Source organism: Gambusia affinis, linkage group LG09 (genome assembly GCF_019740435.1).
Source record: "Gambusia affinis linkage group LG09, SWU_Gaff_1.0, whole genome shotgun sequence".
In the NCBI taxonomy this organism is placed as follows: Eukaryota; Metazoa; Chordata; class Actinopteri; order Cyprinodontiformes; family Poeciliidae; genus Gambusia; species Gambusia affinis.
Window position 1 is genome coordinate 10,614,116 of NC_057876.1, and position 6,312 is coordinate 10,620,427.

Sequence of the window (6,312 nt, forward strand, 5' to 3'; positions counted from 1 at the left end):
CATGTTGCTTAGAACGTATTCCTCAAACATTGATTGAAACAAGCGGACATTTCAGCTATTGCTGCTTTTATGTTGAGCAGTTTAATTTTTTTCAGACCTGTTACATTAATAAAGTATTTTAACTACACCAACTGTAAAGCTGAGAGATGTTGACGTGGAAAATTCCAGTGGATCACAAGCCAGTCGGACAAACACAATAAACTCTCTAAAATATTTTTTCTTCTTCAATCTAAATGCAGTTTGCACTCCAGCAAGTAGTCTTAACCACATCTACTAAATGCACTTAGTTGCGATCATGTGACTGCAAATTACAATTTTGATTGGCAAGCAACTGGTGGGATGTACTTAATAAAAGGGTTGATAAATGTCGTTTAAAAATATATTGATCTACACCCTGTTTTCTAAGTTTTCTGTCAATTTTCTTATTATCTTTGCCATTGTGGCTTAGAAACCATCGTTTTCTTGTTTATTTCAGCAACACTCCTGTGTAGTGGTCTATCTACTGATAACCGTCAGGCGTAATTAAGACTATTGATGTTCTGGGACAAAAATGCTCATTTGCTTTCCTGCTGGAAAAGAATGAGCAGCAAATTGTTCTCTTCAATCCTCTTCAATTAGCCATGCTTCATGCTTCTTTCTCCTTTCAGTCCTCAACAGCAACAGCAAATTTGCTAGATGTTCTCGCAAGATGGAGCAATTTTCTGGTTTGTGTTTTAAACATAGAATTACCAGGTGGGCACATAGAAATGAGAGAGCAAAACCTCATTTTCAACAAATAACCAAAGGCTTTTCCAGCCAATCTCTGAAAAAAAAGAACATGTTCACTGAAGCAAAGGCCAACCATGTCTGGTTTAAATCCATCTATATCTAGCAATCTGTTGCACCTTTCATTTCATCTCCGGTCATTCGAGTGAAACACTTTGGCCTCCTCCACTTCACTCTGAGGACTCTCATCTGTTTTGATCAACTAAGTGAAGTGTGAACCCATCAAGTCGCCCGGTATATCTCTGGGGAGATCTTGTGGATTTGTGACATTTCCTGCATTTTGATGCAAGAAATGACACAAACAGACATGTAAAGACATTAAATACTTTTAATTTGTGCAGTAAAGTATGATCATGACAGCCGTTCCCAGTCACTATAATGCAGCCTCTGTTGATTTCTTCATGTTTTGAACATTCGTAGGTTTTCCTATCTTTAAAGACCTGCTGTGCAGCATCTCTCCAGTGTGGCAATACTGGAATCAGTCTACTGACACGTTTGCTTCCATCCAGTGTCATCAAGCCCTCCCCGGTCCTTTCAGAGCAAACCTTGTCTTCCTTGTGATTCTACTTGAAATTCAGATGAGTAAGACGTCAGAAGCGGTTACCATCTGGACCAGAGCGGCAGCTTATTGAATTCCCATGGAGGGAGAATGAGTGATTCATTTCACTTCCATCACCTTCGTCCAATTGCAGTTTTGAGACACTTTCTCCTTCAGTCCGCTTTAGACTTATCAGTTGTTTGTTGCAAAACTCAACGTGCAACATTAATGTAAAAAGAAAAAAAATGTACGTCTGGCAAACCTTTTAGACCAAACTTGATTTATCTGATCAGCTGTCGAATGAATTGTGACAGTGGTGCATTACTCCAGGACTTCCTATTTGAGTTATTTTGTGGAGGGTCCTTGGGGCGCGTGGGTGAGAACTAAATGTTCTTTTAATGATAAAAATTCATAACAGGACAAAATACATGCTGTGATGTTTCTCAATGGGAATAATTGGTGCTGGCCCTCTTCTTGTGGGGTTACATGAGAGCCAGAAAATGAGCTAACTCAGTCAACTAGAACAGTGAGTTGCTCTCATAAAACTCCCTTTCCACTGATGTTTCCCTTTAACCTCTTTTTCTGAGTTTCAGCATTTTCTGCTTTGCAGCTGTCCTCATCGCTACAAACTGCTTAATTGAGCGCAATGACGGTTGTGCACCACCATTAAGAGGCTACACTTAAGGAGATTAGGGCCGTTGTAGAAGGCTTTCGGTTTTAAATTCATTGGGAGGGATGTTGATGAGAGATCAGTTCACATAACCTCACAAAAAAAACATCACAGCCAAAGCAGCTTTAACTTTCTAGAACTGCATGCAAAGGTGGGGGAGCCACTGCTCTCATTGAGGGTCCCTCCGGTGTGGGTGGGGGGTGTTCTGAAACACCTCCTCCAGCTCCAATTTTAATTTGCATTTGTACACCCACATATATAACTCCAGAGAGGGTTGGATTGCCAGCTTTTGTTCCTGCCGTTGTTCCTACTATCCATTTGTTTGCAATTTAGACATTCCTTATTTAGAAAAGGCAGGACTGTAGGTAGGCCAGTATTTTTTTCAGCAGCAATACTTTTTCTGACTGCATGATGTGCCTTTGTATTAAATTGCTGGAAACTGCATGGATGTGGCCCGAAAAGATGTCACCTCTGAGGAACTTCACGTTGCCCTAAAATCTTGATGTAATTTTCTGTATTATGCCTGCCAAAAGTCATGAGTCAAGCGTCGTACTGTAGTTTCCCAAGGCTCCGTGTTTGGACTTGAAGCAAATAAGAACTATTTGTATTGCAAAAAAAGTCTACATTACGGATTTTTCTCACAAGAATAAATACTTTTTATTTTTCACCCCTGGTGCCCGACTCCTAAAAAATGGGTGCCGTTGTACATATTTTTATGCAATTTCTTTTCGCTTCATATGTGTAACTAACCAGTTGAACTCTGCATTTGTGGCGATTCTTACAAAACACTTTTTAAAGTCTCCATGAAAAACATCCTGGGTTGTCCAAAAAAAAGCTTCGTAATTCTGGAAAACGTATTGAAATGTATTCACCTTCATGGGGAGTTTCTGTGTGTGTCTGAGCACACATCAGGAAACAGTGTCCAAATGGATCTACCGCGCTGACATGAGGTCTCCCAGGGAGGATTTACCCAGCAGCAGCGGGATCCAACTCGTCTGCATGGTCCAGTTGGCTCCTCCGCCCACACACGTACACTCACGCTCGCATGCACACGTACGTGGACGCGCACACCTTCCCCTCTTGCCACGGGGATTGAGACACACAAATTTGCATGCACCAGTTGATTTACTCCAGACTAGCCGAGAAGCCCAGTGGGGAAATAAAGGTTCATAAGGCGAGAGCCGCCTGCGTGCAACAAGAATAATTAGGCAATGCAGTACTTTCCTCAGATGTACTCAAAGGAAATATTAGCTAAACAGCCAATTACAGCATAATAGACTTTAAAACTAGAGTTACTTTTTCTTTTAACCAATATGTCTTTTTCTAACTTTATGATTTTAATACTAATTATTCACCTTCTGTGTTATGTGGGTTACGGTCGTCCAGTTCCTCTATTCTGTGGTGAAGATGCAAGTTTTCAGGAACCAGGAGACCAAAGGCAATTGCAGCCTCTTATTCAGCGCTAATCGAAGTTGTTATTGGAGTTCTCAGAGGTCTAACCAGCATTTCCAAAGTTCTTTAATTAGAAACCTGAGAACAATTCAAGGGTCTAAGCAGCAATTATAATCTCATTTACTTTTTGTGCTGTTTTTGTTTTAGAAAACATGGGATCCGAATGCAAAACATTAAGATGAATATTTACTGCACTACTCACTGCTCAGTCAACATATGCAAATATTGTAAAGTTTAGATACTGAAAAAAATATATCTCCAATTTATATGGAATTTTATATATATTGAATGTTCAGTGGAACAAAATTACACTTCTGTTTTCTAGGAAGAATTTGAAAAAGAGGTTTGTTCCTTCAACTATCCGGAGATCAGATAGGACTTGGTGAGCAGGACCTTTCAGGTCTGCAATGCGTCTCATCCAGCCACTGTTTGCCCTTCATGGTAACTTGCAGTGGCTGTCTTTGACCATTTTGTAGAGGCACAGCAAAAGTACTGCAGTTCCTATTTCAAACATCAGATGGCGCAGTAGATAAACTCTGCCTGCGTCCAATAACAGGTTGTAGAAGAAGCGTGAACACAGACAGTGTACAGTATTCCTAACACACCTCCAGTAACTACAGAGTTTTCTTTTCTTCTCAGAAGTGTTTCATACCCTATAAAGTCAAAGAAACATTTTGCAATATTTATCCATTTTGTTTTTATATTCAACCACGTGCTTGTAAAAACATGCTGGTTGCTGTGACTTAATTCTCCTACGACCAAAATTAGACCGAGGTTCGACTGCATGGCTATAGAGTTATCAAAAAGCATTCGGAGATAATAATAACTTACAAGAAAATATATCTGATATTAATGATGTGCTTTTATTTATTTTTATTTATTTTTTTCTTTCTGATAAGGGACTTTCCTTTGTTGTTTTGTGAAACAAACTTTATATTTAGACTGTGAACCTTTTAAATTAGAAATTAGAATTTTGACTTAGCATGCTTGTTTTAGCAACCTTCCGGTTACATAAGTGATAATAATCCGGCAGAAAATATATTTGTTATATGCAGGTCAGCTTCAAGCTGTGGTCTGCCAGTGGTGGGCTTCCCCACTTCACTCAACCACTTCATCGTACTGGGAGCCATGTCCGCCATGCAGTGTTCTCTCCTCAGCCAGCAATTGGCTGGTTTGAACTAAAAATTTCTTTTATAAAATATTCCTGAAAAAATAATTAATGAATATATGTCACCCCGTTTTCATGTAACAGACATTTGGAAATTGTCTGTTATAATTATGGGATTTTAATTATGCTTTGGGGATCTCTTTTGTTGGATGTCAGCATCCTGTCTAAACAACACATTGTTCTTTTGAGCCCTTACTGGATTAATGCCCTGAGAAAATGTATTCTATCTTAACAACACTTCTAGGTGAGTACATTCATTTATTCAACATTTAACAACTACGTGTTTTACCTGGTGTTTTCCCCTGGTAACACTTCAGTGAGTTTTGTGGGTGAATTTAAATGAACCCTTCTCTTCTTTATGTCCTGCTCCAGATTTACTTTCTGCTTTGCATCTCATTATAAATCTTCTACCTCAGGTCCAAATTTGTTCATCTTCAATGCTTAAATTTGCTTCTCATTCGTTGTTTTGTTTTCTTCCTCCTCTGCCGACAAACAACCACAGTCAAGAAGAAGAGTTTCAGGTATTAATCTTTGGGACTCAGCAGGACATCTGAGATGTGTTTTGTTGATCTTCCCAGAGCTACATTTACAGCAGTTGTGAATTCAAAGAAATTGTTATTTAAATTATTATTATTCCATTTTTTTTTGTTTACAATTGGCATTTTATTGTTCCTGTTGCTTTGTATTTTTCATGTATTTATTGCCTTCAGTTTATTTGTTTGTTTAATTTCCTTTTTAAATTACCTCATGCCATAATGTCTTTTTGCAGTTGCCTTGCCTTGAATGACTAATTGTATTGCAGGATTCTGTGCTGCAGTAAAATACATAAAAACGAACAACTGTTCTTTGGTGTTTAAAATGAAAACCTGTGAAAAAACTGACCACTAGAGGGCATCTCTCCATACCAGATGCCTGTTTTCACACCTGTCCTCATTGCTTCACCCTCATGTGGGTTGTCTGTTTAAAAACAGGGTCACTATATTCAGAGGGTGTAATATTTCCTTCTTATAAATGAGCCATGCGTTCTGAGAAACAACAGTTCCGAATACTCATTGGGAGTTTTTTTTTTTCACCCTGCTGGCAGCACCTCAACAGCTCTGTCTGGTTCTGTCTGGGACAATGGTTTCAGATGTTTACCTTTATTTACTTTTTCTTGCATTTTTGTCAGCACCCAAACAGTACAAAACTGCTTTCCTGTCATTCAAATAGTTAAGAGCCGTCGAAGTCACACAGGAGACTCCTTGAAACTCATGGTTTTCTTTGGTTCTTTTTGGCTTTTGTTCTGAACTTTGAAAGAAAGTCGTTCCCTCACAAATACTTCTTGAAAAACAGTCTCTTTTTCAAAAAAATCCATCACTTTCACCTGTCAGTTCTCATGTGGGCCCCTAAAATTCTGTCGATCAGCAAAAAATGATGTGTGCCAATCCTCTGCAAATTTACAGACAGACTTGTATTTAGCATGTAACTTTAGTGAGGAAAGGGTTAGAAAGTTGTGTAACTATTTTAAATGTCGTGTTTCTGACCGGGTCGGAAATATGCTCCGCTAGGAAAGCCCCTAACAACAGTGTCTAACACACACCTTGTTGTTCTTTCTCTGAAGTCATTGAACAGTACATCATACTACAATTATTATGAGGGTTTGAAAGATGTTAACATCTGCTGGGCACACAAGAGCAATTTGAAGAAGTTTCCTGTGTTTCACACTGTAAGAGGTGACGT